Genomic DNA, 20,685 nt, shown 5'->3' with positions numbered 1-20,685 from the left:
CAACTCATCTGAAAAGAGGGGACCTGCAATAGAGAACAATCCTCCTCTTGTCACGCACCCACCCTCTGGAACCCGATCCCGCTATCGACTCACAGTGCCCCCACAATTCTCCATTTCAACACCTGACCAAGGACTAATCCCAATGGATACAGAGACTGACAAACAGACCTCAACTCACAGTACTGTGCCACTGTAAAAGATGGTTAAGATGCCATCCCAACTGCTGTCTACCCACACCCTGCACAGCGCTCTGCTGCTATCGAGCTGGGTCCGAGCTTTAAACCATAAAATAAAAATAAAACACTGATTGCAAAGTTTAACATTTTTTAGGCTTCAGACTACGCATTCTCTGTTGCACTTTTAGTTTTGCACTAACATACAATCTTGTTTGTATAGCTGTCTGGGTCTGGCAGGGGTTAAACGAATGCTCTGTAATTGACTGTCAACTTCTAGATTTTCCACGTTGGGTTTTGTAGCTCTGTCCTAAATCATAACCTTTGACTGAGTCAGGATTAACCTCAGGAAAGGGATGTCCGCCACAAACAAGTAATGGTATGAGTAAAGAAGGGCAGGAGGGGGTCGTTCGCCAGCGTTTTATAACCTTTTCTTTTTTCAGACTGGACAGAAATATGCTCTCTGACCCTCCATCCTGTCAGTCGTTAATATCCCAGTGGTATGAAAGAAGGGAACCCAAGTGCTAACCTACTGAAAGTGCTGCACTATCACAAATATGTGGAAAGACAGCTCTGCCCCAAGTAAGGAGTTGGGATGTCCTGCAAGTTCTCAATTGTAGCTCACATTATTCAATCTTGTACAGTACTTGAAGTTTTATTTTCCAGCTATAAATGGAGGACTACAACTACCATAATGCAATTTGATAGGAAAGCAGGAACGGATGATATCACACTTGACATGGTCCAACCCGAGATGTCTTTAGTGCCTGCTACTGGGTTATATCACCTGCTCTTAGTCATTGTTTGTTGCAGTCATGCATTTCATTGCTAAGCATGATGTGAATACAAGTTGCCCACCCAGAAAAAACACTAAGGCCCCGATTCATGGAATTATTTGCGTGTAAAACAGGGATTTGCGTGCCATTCTGCCCGCAAATCCCTGTTTGCCGAATGGGGATTTACCGGCAGAATGGCACGCAATTCCCAGTTTCACATGCAAATAATTCCATGAATGGGGGCCTAGATGTACAGTTAGTAAATCAATTGGTGGTCTTCATTTTAATAAAATAGTATATTTCGTAACTTAGGTATGTAAAAGTGGTTGGAATACCGTGTTCACAAAAGAACACCACATGATCTTCTGGAGATTTACTATACACTTGTAAGCCTCAACTTGGGCAAACAACAGCATGCTTCAGCAAGTGGAAATTTCACTTTGAGGTGTAAATCACTCTTTTTGTCTCCCATTTCCCAGCTGTCAACTGGAAATCTGTCTACTACTGGCTGAAACAAATCAATGGCCCTGGAAATCAAAATGTATCACTTGGCTGCTTGTGGTGCAGCCCTCCCACAGAGGGCCCTTTCCTCCTCTAGATTCATTTGTGGCGGGCAGGGCAAAAATCTCTGGCCCTTCACCCCATAATCGGTGCCTCTGTCCTCAAGGAGACTTGCAACAAGAGGCAGGGGAAAACCCCGAGGGCCAGATTCATGGAAATGTGTGCAGAAATCCTGCAGGGGCCGCGCGCCAATAAGGACACTGTGTGAACTTGAGCGCAGAAAGAAAAAGGTGCGCCCTGAGTATTCATGGAATTTACAGGGCAAAATAACTGTAATCGCAAGTCAAGCCCAGAACGCCCCCGACACTCCCCCATGCAAAGCATAAATGGCCAGAACAGCTACCTTTGCGCACTCCCCCGGGCATGAATACACACACCCTTCAAACAGTGCGTGGGGTCCCCCATAAGCAGGCCTGTGACTAGGGGACCCTGCCCGGGGTCCCCCGTAACCTTTCACGGCACCCTGACAATATACGTGTAAAAAGTCATAACTCTGCAATAACTTGGGAAATCTGCATGCAAACTCCTGTAAAACGTTCCTGCACCCGCTACACTGCTTATGTGCACCCCTAAGTTACATCGGAACCCTGATTGAGTACACGCACCTCAAAATCCAACATGCAACCCCACCTGCGTGCTGCAAATCCTACACACACAAGTGTACTTACGCCTGCCTTCGGGTGGCGGATTGTGTGAAGGACTTGGGTGGCCATTACCCAGCCGAAACGTTGCGTGACCGAATCCATGAATACGCCTCATGTCACGCAATTGGGACCGTGCGAGAGACTACCTGCAGGCCGTCGTTCGAATGCCTACTTTTTCGCAAGTTCTTCCACATTTTTGGTGTTTTGCCCCCTTCCCAGCCCTCTGCGCAAGGCATGCCCACACTCTGCTTGCAGTCTCACGCAAGGCCCAGCACAAACTCCACGCAAGTCTGGGAAGAGTACAGCGCATTTCATTCCATGAATCGCTGAAGGTGGATTTGCGTGCAGTTGCGCGGAAGTACCCTATTTTCTGTGCAGATAATTCCATGAATCGTGCCCTGAGTGTTCAGGATGTACTTTGAATAAGAACACCAGAGGGACTTCAAAATAGTAGGGGTTCTCGCTGATGAAGTATGGCAGAAAATGTGTAGAGAAGTGAATGCGAGAGGTCTCACTGATCCACACAGCACCCCCGAAGAGAGTCTGTCTAGGTCAATAGGTTCCTTACAAAGTTCTGAAATCCTGGGCGTCGGTCAACTGAGGGCTATAAAAATAGATGACGAAGATATTGATTAAGAAGAACCATAGAATGAGATTTAAAAAGATGTGATAGGCGGGTATCCTGAAGGCAAATAGGAATTCCCTATGGCAAACCTTTCTGAAATGCAGGGTTCGCAGAGCACAGGCCTGTCTGGTGATATCTGTGGTTGGCGGACAGCCTCTCTTGATTTAAGTGACGCGAGAGGTGGTGAAGTTGGAGACTCTTCTGCAGTTATCCGAGTTTTTCCCAGGGTCGGACTGGGCCATAAAATGTTTCGGGCACCAATGAAAAAGTGGCCCACTTTTGCAAATAGCTATTCTTTCCTTTTGTGACACTGTTTGAATAGTACCCAAGGAGGAGGTTTTTCATAAAATGTGCTGCAAATTGTGCATTTTAAAGAATATTCAGCAACACTGGTCAAATCTACTAGCAACATAGTGAAGTAACTGATCAAACTGGCCCACATTGGCCAAAAAAGTGCCCTACTTTGACCCAAAAAACGGGCCCACACCAGCATTTTGTGTTTTTTGTTCGGCCATGGGCCTATTGCCCTATAGGCCAGTCCAAGCGTGGTCTTTCCATACACCACCTCTGGGCCAAATGGATAACCTTAAAAAAGAAAGCCAGGCCACAATCTAAGGTTACTGCAATCGTTTCACCAGCAAACGTCTCCAAGGTGTTCTAGAGAGGAGGGGTTCACCCTGCCAATGAATCTAAAGGCACATTGGAGGTGTCCTTGTGACTTCAGTGATATATAGCACCGCAATGAGAAGGGGGGATGCATAATTACACCCAAACTCTTTAGTGATGGCTGATCTGATGGTTTCACGAATCAGAGCAGAGTGGTGGGTGGGTGTGAGTTTCTTCAGTGTGCCTGGTGGGGTTCAGAGAAGCTTTTTTCTTCTTGGCCTCATGTATGCTTCCCCAGTTGGACTGCCTCCCCTCCTGCATGGCGGGGAATGGTGGACTGGCCTATAGGGAACTCTGGAGATTTTCTGGTGGGCCTCTTTTCTGTGGTAACCTATTTTATTTTCAAATGTTCTCATAGGAAAAGGGTTGGGCCTGCTGAAAATGCGTAATTTGGGGCCTCTTTGGAAAAAATTTTAAGGGCCTCTTTTCGTTCTCAGTCCAGCCCTGATGACTCGAATGATTTGTTACATTTGTGTGTCCGAAAAGAGGAAGCCTGGAACTGAAATCAGCTGAGTGTTGTCAGCACAAGGGTTAAACTACTCAGAGTTTATGAAACAGCTGACGCAATGTCAAGCGGGTGAGCCAGCCCAGGGAGTTAAGCACTTCATTGAGACAGCGGGCTGAAACCTGCATTTATACGTTCGGATCCCAGTACGACTGACACCGTCCTTCACTTCACCATTCTGTAGTGGTTACATTGAGTACTTTGAGTTGGTCAGTGATAACATAGCAACTTTTCACACAGTGCTTAGAATCGTGAAGAATCTGGCATGAAGTTGCCTATAAAAGCATAATGAGCCTCATTACGAGTTTGTTGTGTGGTAAAAAAAAGTGGTGGTAATTCCGCTACTGTAACATTTTCGGGCGATAATGGAATTACTGCACCGCCTAAGTTTGAATTTGGAGGTAAGGTGGAGGATACACCTCCAGCAAAATGCTCTATTTTTTCCTCCAAAAATCAGCTTTTTGACCATATGGTACTATCGCTCAAAGTAAATCCACAAAAAATCCTATGGACTCCAAAAATGGGTATTTACCGCACCCTATCCCCTGCTATGGCCACAGGACAGATTGGCGGTTCTGTTAAATTAGTTTGGTGCTGATTTACTGCCACATTCGTAATGAGGCCCCATATTCTTATGTTTCTTAATGTTTTAGTGTGTTGTGTTGATTTACGGAATTGTATTGTGCTTGTTTCCACAGAGGTTAACATTGAGAACCATGAGTGAATGTAACCTGATGTGGAGGGCTGTTGTACTAGCAAAGAGTTTTTCAAAAAATATTTGCGTAGGATCACATTACTTCAAGTGTGAGCTGAGACTGAACCAAAAATGCAAAATGCTGGTGTGGGCCAGTTTTTTCCATCAAAGTGTCCGACTTTTTTGGCCAATGTGGGCCAATTTGATGAGTTACTTCACTATGTGGCTAGTAGTTTTGACCAGTGTTACTAAATAAATATTCATTAAATGCACAATTAGCATCACATTTTATCAGAAAAACTCCCCCTTTGGGTACTATTCAAGCAGTCTGTCACAAAAGGAATTAATTGCCATTTTCAACTGTGGGCCACTTTTTCTTTGGGGCCCGAGACAATTGTATGCCCCAGTCCGAGCCAGTTTGACAGAGAAAGCAGGGGCAGCGCTGTGGAAAACCTGTACACGAAGGGGCCACTTTTTCACACAGCAGCAGCTTTGCAGTCTCATCGTTGTGCTAGATGCCTGGGAATGAAACACTCTTTGCCTGTCTTTTTCTAATCTGAGATTCTATCCTTTTTGAAGCTTCCGGACTTCTTATTGGATGGCTCTGTTCAACTATAAGCCAACGATTATAGATGATTTACGCCTGTGACTCTCATTTGAGGATGTATTCTAAACCTCTGCATCGCAGCTAATTTCCAAGTTACTTAAGAATAATCCTTTACTGGTTACCCTCGGGTCCCTTACCCCAGAATCTGAAAGTGTATGGGCGCTGACTAGGAAGTACTAGGAAGTAGGAAGAAAAGGGAGATGATATACTGTTCGCTTGTCAAGTGCCCAGACCAGGCTTCAACATCCTTATCAAAGCTCCACCTTAGAGCCTGTCCTTGCAGTGCTCAGTGGCCATTTTAAGATCAGGCAGCTCAGTAGCTTTAGGTCCCAACCATGTCCCTGCAAATCAGACCACAAGATCCTTCTGCCCTGCTTAAAGAAGCGGTCGCTTTCCTGACCTCGCCCAAGACCCAGCTACATCACCCTGCATGAAGCTCCAGCTAGGAGTTTAAGGAAGCCTGTCCTTGTGTTGGACAGTGGCCATTTCAAGGAAGACAGCCTGGTAACTGGCGGTCCACATGCCACCATTAATCTTGAAGCCCATACGCTTTCTACTGCTTGGCATCAGCTAAGGACAGCAGAGGACAAGGGCATCTCCTGTACATCCCTGTTTCGGTTCTAGGGCAAAAAACCCTGCTCCTACTGCAATGCCCGCCCATCTGGCAATTTAAGCACCATATACCCGTGCACCCGCCCGTCCTCTCCCCCACCTTAACCCCCTCCAACATTACCCCCGCTCGTCTGTCTGCCAACCATTCTTCTTCCAATCATACTCTTTCTACCGACTTTCCTTCTCTTAAAACCCCCGCAAACCACTCCACCACTCCTTTGTTTTTGTCCAGGCCCTTTTCCCATTCCCCATCATCCTTTCACCCTTTAACCGGCACCTTTTCTGTTCCTCTCACTTCTCTACCTTCTCACATCGACTATTAAAAAAGGGTCGTACTGTTCCTCTAATGATCATTAACTTCTCTCCCTCCAGTAAGCTTACCAGCACTGTTGTTTCTGAACTGGCATATTACAGGTCTGCCTGCCGAAGCTGCTGTGCCCGACAGGTCTGATCCTGCTGGGCACAGCGGCCACAGTAGGCAAAGCGGTCACGGAAGCACCAGCATTGTTAGCAACGGTGCCAGTGCTTCCGTGTCCCCACTCTCATAGAGCCCTATATGGGAATGGGGACTTATATTTTACTGGCGCCTGACTTTCCGGGCCGCTGGGATTGTAATCTCCCGGTGGGACTGGGAAGTCAGGCACCAGTAAATATTTATGGGTCTGACGGTGCCGGTATCACCGGCGGGTCACTGCCAGACTCGTGATGAAGCCCAGTGTCTCTATTAGGAGCACCACCATCCTACTACTCCCACCATGGCCCATGCATATGGGGCTTACCTGGAAATTCATCACCAAAGGGTCAGCTGGCAGTGCAGCAGAGCCCTGGTCTGGGTAATAAGGGTTCTACCTCCTTCCTTCCTATTAATCCACATTAAGATCTATGTTGGTGAAAAAAAATATGTTGCAAGGAAAACTGCATTTTATGCATTGGGCCTCAATAAGGGCATGGCTGCCTCCATACTCGGGTCCGGGTCTGGGTTCCCTAAATGGGGAAATACTGGGCCATTCGGACCTTGGAGGGCCCAGTATTTCCCCTTTCAGGGAACCCGGACCATCCCCATTCCCATTTGAGCCCCCATAGGGCTCAATGGGAATGGGGAGCATGCTAACAACAGGCCCGTTAATGACGGGCCCGTTGTTAGCCTGCTGGCCCCCTCACGGGACCTGCTAAGGACATATGATAAAACCAGACGTCCAGAGCGGGTCCCGCAAGGGGACCTCGTAATAGGGCGGAATGGGTTTAACGGCGCCTGCAGCTCTAACGGCGCCGTTAAACCCATTCCGCCAGGGTCGTAATGAGGCCCATTGTCTAGGCTCAGGCGAGCAGAAGGTTTGAAGACCTCTAACACCAGTATTTTGGGCCATGGAAGAGAAACACTCAATGCCTTAGATCAAGTTACTGACATGTTGAACATACCTTTCCTTCCCACCATGGTTCATGTCACTATGGACAGGCAGAGGAGCTAAGTAGACCTAATAAGGCAGGAAAAGAGGTCCAGGAGGGACGCGTGCTCGCAACCCTCCTGTTTAATCCCATCGCACCTGGAAAGTCTGGACGCCGATGTCCCTAAATGTGAAGGTAGACGGATGTCGGTGTTGAGCTATACCGACGATTCAGCCCTTATAGCCAGAACTCAAAAGTCCCTCCGAGTTCTGATGGCTGGCAACCGAAAATATAGGTCAAGCCGTGGACCTAGGGTTAATGCTGGGATGTGTTATATAATGTGTTTTTCAATTAATGCCCAGTGACACGTGAGCATATTTTTAAATGATCTATGTTTATAAGTTTGCCAGAATTTTTAGTATTTAGGAATTAGTTGTAATAACAGGATGGAGTGATAACATTAGCAAATGTAGAGCAAAAATGAAGCAAGCTACTGGTGGTATCTTTAGGATTTGAGCAGTTATTACATCATCACTCAGTCAATAATTTGCTGACAGTTTATAGGGGTAAGAGCGTGGCAGTGGGGTCTTATGGGAGCAAACTCTGGGCCTGTGGGATATGTAGAGGGGTCACAACGCAAACAAAATGCCTTTCCTTCCCGCTTGCTGGGTTCCCCTACTTTCCGTCCATATACATTACCCACCTAGAATCTGGGTTAACCCAACTTTACGAAACTACTCGTTTAAAACCTATTTTCTTCTGGCATTCACTGTGGGTTAGCAAAGATTGGAGCATAACTAAATCACTTATAAAACACTTGCATTCTTTAGGCAATTGCAAGCGAATTAGTTGGCTGGCTTTTGGTAGAACCTCTTTGAGAACTGGGGGTATAGATCAGTATTTTGATAACCCTGAAAATATTATAGGTGTGCCAAAGGGCTTTCTTAAAATGCAAGTTGTATCACCTGTGGGAAAATCAAAGGGAAGATTTGACCCTGTCTAAATCCTCAGTAATGCTCTATCTTCCTCTTCCTCCGGTGTCGTGGGCGCCTGTTATCTCAATATGGTTACAAATTCGTACTATCGTATTTTGCTTAACAAGGCTAGATTAAACGTCCTCACCAGAAAGGCCATTACCAATAAATGGTTGGGTTTAGGGCAGGCAAAAATGTTAGCTGTTAATGTGGTTCTTATCAGTCCTTAACCCACATTGGTCCTCATCATGAGTTGCATCGCTGCCGCACCGCTCCGCCCAATCCGGATTTGGGAAGAAAGTTTAAGATTTATCTCCAGCTTCGAGCTGGAGGTAAATCTTGCCACTTTCCACCCGTTTTCAGCGCTATTACCGGAGCACTAATAGCTCTGCGGCATTAGCATCTAGAATGCCCTATTGGGTCTGGACCCAATTGGAATCGGGACTTACCGCCCCCACTTGGGATCGGGTGCTAATAGCACCAGACCGAGTTGCGGTAACGCAATTTGCATTGAGCGGTATCCTGGCAGATTTACCACTGGGATAACGAAAACTTGTGATGAGGGCTTTTGTATTACTCTGCCCACTCTACTCTGTGCAGATTTGAGGAAACATTAGCTATTAGACTTTCTCAGGGAAGGCGGAATTAGACAGTGGAAACCTGCCTTTTTATTGCTTTTGTCTTTTTATGATGTAAAGTCTGCCTTCAAATTTGCTTGTTACCTGCAATTCGCTTGGAAACGCAGACTCTTACTCCTCACATTGATTCCGTAACATTTTATTGATCGTTTTTACGGTTTTTATTAATTGATTATTGACCATGTGTTATTATATAGGTATTAAATTAAAGTGCATTGATATGTTTTTAACTGTTTTAGTCTGTTCTGCTGGAGTTTCATTGTGCATTCAGGATTTCCGCATTCATTATGCATTGTTTTCTGCATTCTTTTATGAAATGTGTTGTTTTATGGATTATCCTAATCCTAAATAGATTATTTTGATGATGATGACTTTTTCTTCCCAAGATTGGTGCTGGGATGGAGAGGTCCATTTTCTACACAAGGTCCCAGCCTCCTGGAGAGCCTGTGGGAGCAGATACTGCTGCCCTGCAGTCCACTGGACCCCCTTGTGATGGAGGGCGATTCTTTCATTAATGGAACAGGGATCAGTAAATGGTGCAGAACAATAACACCGAATGCTGGACAAAGCTTGACGATGTGCTCATATCCCATCTTAGATCAGGCCATTGGGTTAGCCAAGGGACAGACCAATCCATGGCTTGATAGCATGCCATTACTATGGCGATGTATACACTAGACCAGGGCCATGTCGCTTCTGTCTCCCCACGTGTCCTGGACGACAACTCCCATTGGCCATAGCCAGCCTAGTCAATGGTGAGGGATCATGGGAGCACTTGTCCAGAACGTCTGGAAAGCCACCAATTGCAGACCTCTGCAATAGAAAGAGTTGGCGCAGTTTGTGCTGGAAGTGATAACAGCAGCTGCATGAGAATGGGAGAGTTCAAGTAAAGATCGATGGCAGTGCTCCTTCATCGAGTGTGTGCTGTATGTGTGGGTGTGCCTCTCACTTGGCCTCACTCAAGGGTGACCCCCAGAGGGAAAGGCTTGCGAGGAATGTGCTTGAGCATGACATCTGCGAAAGAGTTCTGTCGGAACGGACGCCGAGCACAGCACCAAATGAGGGGAGCAGTTGTGGGTGATGAGGGGCCAGTGTCCAAAATAAAGGTTGCTCAATGTGGACAATGTCCTGAATCAAGGGCCATCACATCCCAGGTGTGGTGTGTTAATTGAAACAAGTAAGGTTCCTCTCATGGCAGATTCAGGTGTGACTTATACATGTGTTCTAAGATGTTTGACAGTCCATGTGAAGGGTGATATGATATGATAGGTTATTTATAACACTCTCAATACCCAGAGGTTTCTAAGCGCAGAGCCGGGGATCGAAGCTGTGTTGCTCCATGTCATCTTGCTTCCAAGGCGAGCACGTTGCCGCTGAGCCATCCTCCCGAGACAGGGGGCAGGAATGTTGAGGTCTTCCAGGATTATGCTGGTACACAATGCTTAATATGTGCCAGGGCTGTCAGGTGCCCATCACTGGGGCTTATTTGAAACCCGGGGCTGAGCACTGGGACTTCTCTCCATGTTGTTGACCACACTTGTTTGGCTGCTCACAGTGCTGACTCCACCCCAGCCCAGCACTTGCAAAGCAGCTGCTTCTGCTGCAAAGCAGAATGCTTTTTATGGGTGCATCAATGACACTTTTTCCCCTAGAGTGGAACAACACTGTTTCTGGCTGTTCTATCACATTTCAAAGTATTGAATCGTTGAATGAGCTCCACTCCATGGGCCTCATTACGAGGTGGGCGGTAATGGGTTAACGGCGTTGGTAAAGGTGCCGGCGCCGTTAACCCCTTACCGCCCTATTACGAGTCTGCTCACGGGACCCGCAAAGGGCGCCTGCTGAAACCAGGCGCCCTTAGTGGGTCCCCCTAGCAGACCAGGGCGCTAACAACGGGCACCGTTATTAACAGGCCCGTTGTTAGCTCCCTCCCCATTCCCATTGAGCCCTATGGGGGCTCAAATGGGAATGGGGATGTACCGGGTCCGGGTTCCTCGATTGAGGAATTACCGGGTCCTCCAAGGTTGGAATGGCCCGGTAAGTCATCATTTGAGGAACCCGGACCCGGTACCCGGAAAGGAGGTAACCATGCCGCAAGTTGCGGCATGGTTACCTCCAACCTCGTAATGACCCCCCATATGTGTCTCAATACAACAGCTGTTTCGCTAGTGTAGTTCGTTTGAAGAAATTCTTCTGAAACATTTGGCACAATTTTCTGGAAGCTTCCTTGCTGCTATCCTGATTCCTTAGTGGCTCTCCTTGTCCCGCAGTTGCATAGACGCCCCAAAAAAATGTATGCGCACTAACACTCTATAGCTGCACACAGAGAAACCAATGATTAGAGGGAACTTTCCCAGAAGCACTAATGCAGGGTTGTCCAACTTCAGGCCTCGAGGGGTGGAAACATGTAGGATTTTCAGGATACCCCTAATTAATATTGATGAGACAAATTTGTATACAATGATTCTAAATCCATGCAATTCTTTCTCATTGATATTAATGAGGCCCTCTGCAATGCACTGGCCACACACTTCACCACTAAAACTCTGCACATCCTGAGCACCCTTGCTACCCACTCCCCAACCCCTCTCCCACCCTCCTGCCTCCCAAGGCATTTCACCCTGCTTCTTCCTCTCGTTCCTCCTTCTCCCTGTCACACCCGATGAGGTTACCAGAGTTGTCCGCTCTATGAAAGTCTCCTACAAACAGGTCTCCCCTTGCTCCTCCAGAACCATCAAGGACAGCATTGGCTCACTTGGACCGCTCTTGCTGATTTCTGCAACCATTCTTTTGCCACTGGATCCTTCCCCTCCTCCCTCAAGCTCTCCCTTGTGCACCCCCGCTGAAAAAAGCGTCAGCAGATCGTACTTGTCCAGCTAACTACCGCCCTGTTTCTATCACCCCCTTCCTTGGGGAACTCCTGGAGAAGCTGGCCTTCCCCCAACTTACCTCACACACTGAACTTGTAGACGGTCTCCACGACCATCAATCTGGATTCTGGGCATCCAGAGGCATGGAAACTGCTCTTCTATAAACACCCGTGAAGAACTGCGTGCATCCCTTGATTCCAACTCTCCAGCTGTCCTCATTCTACTTGATCTCTCTTATGCCTTTGACACGTAAACCACTCTATCCTCATAAAACAACTCCATGATACGCTGGACTGGGGACTTGGGTGATAAAATCGTAGCTGAAATTTTCGAGGGAGAAAAGACCGAAAGTTATTTTACTGAAAACAACTTTCGGTTTTTTCTCTCTCAAACATTTCAGACTATGCAATTTCCCCCCTCACCCTTAACTACCTGTGGGTTGCACACCTCCTTGTGTGCCGGCGTCTCCAGCATCCCTCTGCGACGCCAGTTCCCTTCACTTGCGTGTATGGGAACAAGCGCCGCAGGGTCTGTTTAAAATAGAAAATACTTTATTGAGTCAGGAGCGGGGGGCACCCCCGCAACCCCTGCTCCCATTACAGTGAAGAAGGGTACAGGGGACACACCTGCTGCCCCCACTGCCCTTCTTCACTGTAATGTTTTGTGGCATATCTGTTCGAATTATTAGGCTATACGAGATTTTCATATAGCCTAAATTCGGTCAAATATGCCATACCATTTATTTCTGTCTTTTTGCATGTCACCCTTTACTGGATGACCTCTTTCCTAACTGATTGTCTGTCCCAGGTTATTCTGGGCACCTTCTCCTTACCTACCCCCTTCTCCACCTGTGGCTTCCCCCAGGGCTCTAACCTTTCCCCCTGGCTCTTTAACAATTTCCTTGCTCCGCTGGCAGGCATCATTTGCTCCTTCTCCCCCAATTTCCAGTGCTACACAGATGACACTCAACTCTTCGTCAAACTTCCTGCTGACTCCCTTGCTTCTTCCATCATCCTGTACTGCCTATCTGCCATCCAGTCCGGGTGCACTTCCAATGGTCTCTGCATCAATGCCAGCAGGACTGAGATCCTTCCTATTGGCACCCCTGCTCCCTCTTTCTTCCCCTCACTCTGGCCATCCTCTATGGGCTCTCCCCCTTCTCCTTCAACAGAAGCCAGAAACCTTGGAGTCATCTTCGACTCCTCGGTGCCCTCCCTCACATCCATGACATTGCCAAGAAGTCCAACGTTCAACTCTTTCTTCTCAAAGGAATTCTCCCTTTTCTCACTTTCCTCCAGAAGCTCAATGTCACCAGACTTCTGGTTCTCTCTAGGCTAGACTACTGCAACAGTCTTCTCTTGAATCTACCCTCTACCTCTCTACGACCCCTCCAGCTAATCCAGAATAGGGCAGCAAGACTGATCCTTGTACACAAGCCGAGGGACCACATCTCTCCTGCCCTAAAAACACTCCACTGGCTCCCGGTTGCTCCAGCTATTAAATTCAAATCCCTCTGTATCATCCACAAGGCTATCTGGGGCTGGGGACCATGCTATCTGCAACTTGTTATTACTAAATATTCCCCCTCTAGACCTCTATGTTCCATCGGAACCAACTCTTGGTGTGTGAAGCGTTTCTCTTTACAGAGGGCCAAAGGCCAATCTCTTGCTTCTGCTGGCTCCATCTTGTGGAACACCCTACCTCTTCCTCTTCGTTTTGAGCCAGACCTTCCCAAATTCCAGAAGCTGCTCAAGAGTTTCCCTTTCACTTCATCCTTCCCTTCTTCCCCCTTCTGCTAACCTCACAGTCGCTGTGATTGATGACCAGGGCCCTTACGTGTCCTCGGGCCCTGGCATCCCACACCTAATCGCCTAAGCTTCTTCTTACACACAGCACTTGCCTCAGCACCCACTGACCTAAGCATTTGTCGGCTTGCACTTACCCACTTATTGCAGCTCAACGTTCCTTTGCACTTACTATACTCACCACTTACATATGCTGCTCACCCACAAGCACGGACACTCCAGCAATTACCCCCAGTACCTCTCCCACCCCTTCTCTCCCTTCACTTGCACGTTCTGAATACTCACAAGGCATAGTAGGTTTCGTCTTTATCCTCCAGTGTATATATTGTTTTTCAGTCCCATGTTCCCTCCCCGTTGCCATGTGGGTGCTTTGAAACACAATTTACTTGTTGTATTAGCGCCTAACAAATGCACAATCAATAACTAAATAAATAAATAAATGAAGGCTATGGTGAAAACCTGTCAAGAAATACAGCCCTCGAGGCCTGGAGCTGGACAATCCTGCACTAATGTGTTCCCTAGAAGCACAGACGTATGTTATTTAAAGAATGAGGCACTGAATTATCTCCAGTCCTTAGCGTTGAGTTTTGTTAAATTTGCTAAGCCGATCGAAAGATACCAAACCTATATAAAGCAGTAAAGTACATGATGTCAGTGGGTTTGCATAGACAAATGGAGGGCCATGGTGCTTGTATAGGAGGATTCCTCTATGCCCATGTTTTCATAGAGTGGGTGGGGCCTACCCACAACTGGGGAACAGGGTAGTCCCCAAGTCCTTAGCAAAACGAAAAGATGATGGCTGGAAGGTTTTGAATAAATCATAACCATGGGCAGAGCTCTGGGCAACCCTCAAGACCATCGTTTTTCAGCCTGTCAAGCCACTATAGAAGGGGAAAAACCATATGCAAATCAGGCTTGGTCCTACCCCTAAAGGGCCAGTCCAGCCCGAACTGCTAGGTCACATTCCTTCTGCACGAGACCACAAGCATCCCCAGACATGTTTCAGCCTTGTTGGGCGTCATCAGTGCGTTTCAGTTTGTCTCCCTTTGTGAGAGAGGGTATGCCCAGACGTGGGTCCCTTGCTCGCTGCGCCATAGGAAACCAAGCTGCACCTCACTAATGAGGCCAGACAAGGCCAAAACATGTCTGGGGTTGCTTGTGTTTCCGTGCAGAGGGGACCTGGCCTAGCAGTTCGGGCTGGGCTGCTCCCATTAGTGGCAGTACCTGACTAATTTGCATATGGCTGGACCCCTTTTGCAATGGCGCAGACGGATTAATAAATAATGGTGTGGAAGCTTGCCCAGAGCAGTGCCAGTGGTTCAGATTAATTCAAAACCTTCCACCCATCGCTTTTTTGGTTTCAGTTAGTCCTCAAGTCCAGCAGACCCTCCTAGTAGTACACATGGCGATGAAGCCAAGACAGCACTCTCAGGAACGGGGAGCAGGGTGGCTAAAGGTGTAAACACTGCATAGCATTCAATAAGGGAATGTCCACAGACTATACTGCTAAACATATATCTGTATCTTTGCTGTGAAGGAAAAAGCAGTGCAGAATGACAGGCAAGCAACTTTGTAAAATGGTTACTTCAGTGTCTTAGTTTTGACCTTGCCAGGTACAGGGTTATGGGTGAGTCCAGGGTCAAACAGAGCATCCAGGCCAACCCAGGTATGCGTAGGATAGCGCCCAAAGTCAGGTTTATTCTAGAGGTCAATGCAGCAGTGTAAAGACAACAGGCAAGCTATTACGGCTAGAGGAAAGCAAGAAGAGCTGTTGAAAAGTTAGAAAATAGTTTCAGTAGTAAAGGTTCACTGCTGGCAGAGTCAGTTTCCGTTTACGCAACAATGATTCCCGTGAAGAAAAAGAAAAGAAGGTTCTCCCACAGAAAGGGGAACTTTAAAGTTACCAGGGATGTTGCTGGTTCAGAGACAAAGGTGATCTGATACTGGAGCATGATGCAGCAGTGCACTAGCCAACAATGCAGGGCCAGGTGGTGCAAACAGTGGCACAATGTTGCAGGTCAGGAGTTCTTGAGTGCATGTTTCCTTTTGTAACTGTAGAACGCTGGGTCTACTGGTTACTCACCATCAGTTGTCCAGAGCTCCCGGCCTCTCCATGACCAGCTACGCAGGATGAGCAGCAAGGCTTCTTCTGGGGAAACAAGGTGTCTTGGCTGCTTTCAAACCAGCTGGTCCCACCATGATAAGGGGAGGGAGCAAAGTCCACGGTTCCCATTGGTCAGTTGAGTAGGCTGTATCAGCACATCCATTAGGCCAAGTAGGCACCAGCCTCTGAGCCCCAGTCTTTTAAGGGGCCCTGCGACAATGGATCAAAATAAAGTGGGGCAGAAAATTAAAAACGTATTGGGAGATAATTTGCCTGGAAGGCCCCGACATTTCCACTGCCTAGGCGCCTCCACAAGGTTTAATCCGGCACGGTTTACCCTGGATTTGAAGTTGTGCAGGTTGCCGCGCCCGAATGTCCACAGGGTGCAGGCTGCTTCTCGGTGCTTCTGGACCCATCCCAGTCAGTGATTGACAAAGCGTAGGTGTAACTTACGCTACCTTATAGGGCTATTGGAATGGGTGTAGACCCAGCCTCTTGTTACAGATAAGCATCTTCCCAAGTATTCTAGGCCGCTGCACACGTCCCTTCATCTGACAGATAGGTACGGTGAACCCCTTGCATGGCCACTGTAAAGGTATTGATTCTAACTGTGTCCACTGTGGCCATTTTATAAAAGTACTTGATTGTAACTGTATCCTCTTATGCAAAGATGTCTGTAACTACGCCGTGACACCCACAGGTTTGGGCGTATAATAAATGCAATAGATAAATAATAAATACATATCTGGTGGCCACCCAAGCATTGGGGGGCTTTCACATTCAAACTTTCTGTGGCAAAAACTCAGGCTGTGACTACACCCTTGAATCTGAGACATCCTATCGAAATACTTGCAAGAACTGGTGCGGGCTGCCTTGGCCTCAGCTTCCGGGGCTCAAGGTGCCCAAGTCCATGCATATTCAGGCAAAGGAAAGGCTGAAACCACAACATGATTTTACTGCAGTTTACACAGGCGTTTTGAGTGTGCAAACCTTGTGTGCTGTTGCCAACACCAGGCAGCTCTTCTATTAGCATCAACAGGTAATCTAAGCAAGGATTGGGTGCTGTGTTGCACACATTGCCTGGGCAAACACAGTGCTTGGTCACCTTTAACCCCTCCTTCCTTGTGGAGTGCACCGCATAATCGGTCTGTCATTGAACAAGCGTGTTTGGGCCCCACAAGACTTGCCTAGGCATGGCCCAGGAATATTGGGATTATCCTCATGAATGCTTGCAGGCGAACCCCAATATGTATCACAAGCAGAAACCCAGAAGAATAACCTAACCCCTGGATGCAGTAGTGGTCAGGCTAGTCCCAGAGTCTCACTATCTAGTTATATTCCCCTAAAAACATACCTGGCAGCCTCAGCTTGACCACTAAGAGGTTCTTTCAAACCATCAAGAGACGGATTGTTCTTGCCTTTATTCTCTGTAAAACTGGTTCCTCTTTTCATTTGAGCATCAGATGTTTCATTGCCTGGTTATTTTGCATTCCAGTTGTGAGTATTTTCAATTCTTCTACTCTGGGTCTAAATGCCCTTTCTTATACTCACAGGATTCTTTTTTCTAAAGAAGTGTTCTCACAGAAAAGTCAATCTACTCAAATCCCTTGAATTTGTGCATGGAAACTGTTCCACGCGAACTTATTTTAACTATCCCCAACTACCCCTAGAGCCAACTAACCCTTACCGTCTGGTACAGTGCGATTAACCGTTGCAGAGTCGCGCCTTCCTCTTTTGCTCTGCAGTGTTCAGACTGATACTACTCCCTTACAAGGTTAGTCTGTCATTCTTGCTAGTAATCTCTGAACCAAGTTCTTATGAACGATGTGCAGTTATCTGTCAAGAGCACGTTGTGAATTATAGCTGCAGTGTTTGATATGCTAAGGGTATACTGTTACAATGACCATACAGCTAATGGAGCTTCTACTGTCAGACTCCTCAGGTGAAAGAGGCTAGCTCGGTGGTGCTTGCATGGTGTATCTTAAGAGAAAGGTGCGTGGAATCTACATTGGCCGTGGATCCATCACTTCTCCCGCGGAGGCCCGCGAATATTCAATTGAAGTATGACCGGCTTGATTTGCTTCCAGGTAGTCTGATTTCAGAAGGTGAGCTAGAAGATTGAGTTTCGGTTTTGAGGATTGGGGGCAGCGGACGTGCTCCAAGGCAAACTTGAGTGGGAATGAAACTCAGTTGACAGAGACACCTCCAGATACTCAGCAAAATGAATGGTTGGCGTTCAATTCTTCCAGTGTGAGACAGAGATTTTAACTTTCAGTAATGCTGGCAGTGTGGTTACGTGACTGCATTGCTCTGCTGAAAAGAGGAAGATGCCTCTCCTCCTGTGTGATCATCTCTAGGGTGCGTGCCTCTTCCTTCCTTCCGCTTTCGCGTTCCACTGCAGGGCGATCTTGTTATGTATCCTCACGAAGTCATGCAGGACCTTCCCCTGCTGGACTGATAACTTGGAGTCGTGTCTGTGTAATAACTACAGTGTGTGTTCTGTCAGGTGAAAGAGAACTTGAAATCACAAGCCCATGCCTGAACTTCCAGCTGTTTGGAGCATCAGCCCAATAGCTGGAAGGCATAAAATAAACACCCAGGGCTTTCTATAGCTCAATACAGCCCTGATTTAGCCAGACCTTCTGCCCTCCTGCTCTTGAATGCTCAGGAAAAGGACCCCTAAATAAAATGTATTCGCTCAACCCCTGATGTTGGACAGGGACCTTACAAGCAAGCCCTCTGGCAGTGTTACAACTGCTCCAGGTGTTCTTAAAATGTATCACACAACTCCCTGGGCACAACTGAAACTATATTCAGATGACCTCATGAAGGGGAACCTATATTTTTGGCAACTCTCTGGACAACTTCTTGAATAAAAAATAAACATGTTTTGGTTAGCTCACATCATCGCGGTCAAGAGGATGCAGAGCGGCTACACCTCTTGAGGTTGCTCTCACCATACGCAAGTGCCCCTCAAAATAAAATAAAATGAAGGTGGCACTGGAAATGGTCTATTTCACCCAGACTGGGTCCTTGTAGAAGGTGGCAGGTGTTTTATGTCATGTGTGACTGGGACCTGAGTTGGTTGTCCCGCCGGGGGTGTCCCGCCGGAAGACCTCTGCCATGGAGCCATTTAAGGCCACTGTAACAATGTCATCTGCCTAAACTTAAGGGTGTGTGGGGGCAAATCAGGGGCTGGAACCCAGCACCCTCTACGTACTGTAGGGCCAGGGCAGTGGGGAGAGGATTCCCTGCTCCCCCAACAATATTGGGGGCCTCGAGCAGGGGGATCACATCTGGATCTTCTTTCTTCACTGGCCCTTTAAATTATTGAATGCAAGAGGCAGAGTCCATCACCACAACCTGCGCCTCGGCTATGCCAGTCCACAGGAATTATGTATTTATAATAGAAATCACAGGTTTCCAACATGATTTTCCAAAATGCCACAGTCCGTGAGGAGGTCACGGAATAGTTGCCAGCCTGACTGCCCCTCCTTTGCAAACTCTGCAGGTGTGATTCATCGCGCATGAACATGACTGAATGTTTCAAGATGGCGGACATCCCTATTTAAAGCTTGGTCAACAATGTGGAGTACCCGTGAACCCTTACCGTGTAACCAATCCCAAACTAGAGACAATTACCAGACTTAGGGCTGGGAACAAGGCCCTATAAAAACCCAGGCAAAGCTAGAGTGTATGAGCGTTCTGAGTAGCAGAGCTCAAAGGCGTGGAGAGGCAGAAGTGCAGAGAGAATGGAAGGAGCAACTGGAAGTTCACAGAGACCTGAAGGCGCAGGAGGAGGGGGAAGTGTAGAAAGAGCTCACAGTGCCGGAGCAGGCATTGGTGTCGAAAGAGCTGAAAGGTTAGGAGGAGGTGGTGGAAGTTTTGAACCAGCCGAAGGTGCATGAGGAAACACAGCTGCATAAAAATCAGAATTTGTGAGGGGATGTGGCACTATGGAAGGGGATGTAGGAGGAGTAGGAAGTGTGGAAACAGCTGAAGGTACAGGAGGAAGCGGAGGTGCAGGGAGATCTGAAGGTGCCGAAGGTGGTATAGGTGTAGAGGGAGCAAGAGGGAGAGGGGATGCAGATGGAGGTGCTGGAGCAGGAGGAGAGTACAGAAGAGGTTGTTGGGGGGAACAAGAACGAGGTGGGGAAAGTAGAGAAGAGGTTGACAGAAGAGAGCAACACAGGTGAGGGCAGAGTACTGAAGAGGCTGGTGAAATAGAACAAGGAAGAGGGGAGAGTCAAGAAAAGATTGGAGGATGAGAACAACAAGAAGTAGGGGGAGTTGTGATGAAACTTGCAGAGTACTCACAAAGACTGTGCCTAAAATATCTGCCCTGGTGGCCACGGAAAGGCAGACGCTTCCTGATCCTAACCCTGAGGGTGGTATTAGCCAGGAGGATCACCTGGTAGGAAGAGGGCCCCAAGAGAGCGGGAGGACTCTGTTGGGTGAGACGCGATATTTGTCTTCCTTTAGGGAAGACATATCAGCGATAACAAAATATGTAATGGCTTGTTGTCAGAAAGAACTTTTAACATCCCAAGTTGAATATCGCCATGTGGGTGAAAAACTTCATAACCACTTATACATTGGGAGAAATGTAACCCCTTTTAAAACCATGGAGATTCATAGAGCTGAAAGCTCCCCTGACTCCCAAAGGAATAGCAAAGATAAGTGTGTAAATAATATCTTTATTTCTCTGTAATGCCAAATCTTTCAATTCATCCATACGTTATTCCTTTATGGGATATAATTAAGGAGAGAAACGAGCATTAGATTAAAATTCCCATGAGAAAAGCTGATTTTTACAATTTGGACTCCAAGTCCCATAATCCCCAAAGTACTGGGACGAAGATGAGGGCTAAAGAGGCACGAAACTACAAAGTGCAGCTTGTTAATGAAAACGACCCACACCTGAGGGAGACTTGGAGGTTTAAAAGGCCCCCTCATGTGCAGGCCATTAATAAGAAGAAGGAGAACTCTCCACGTTGCAACAGGAGCAGCATCTGGAAGAGGAAGAAGATGCCGGGACCACTGTC

The sequence above is a fragment of the Ambystoma mexicanum genome, chromosome 2p (genome assembly GCF_040938575.1).
Source record: "Ambystoma mexicanum isolate Mex_15411 chromosome 2p, UKY_AmexF1_1, whole genome shotgun sequence".
Lineage (NCBI taxonomy): Eukaryota > Metazoa > Chordata > Amphibia > Caudata > Ambystomatidae > Ambystoma > Ambystoma mexicanum.
The sequence above is the reverse complement of the archived record's forward strand: the minus strand, read 5'-3'. Positions refer to the sequence as shown.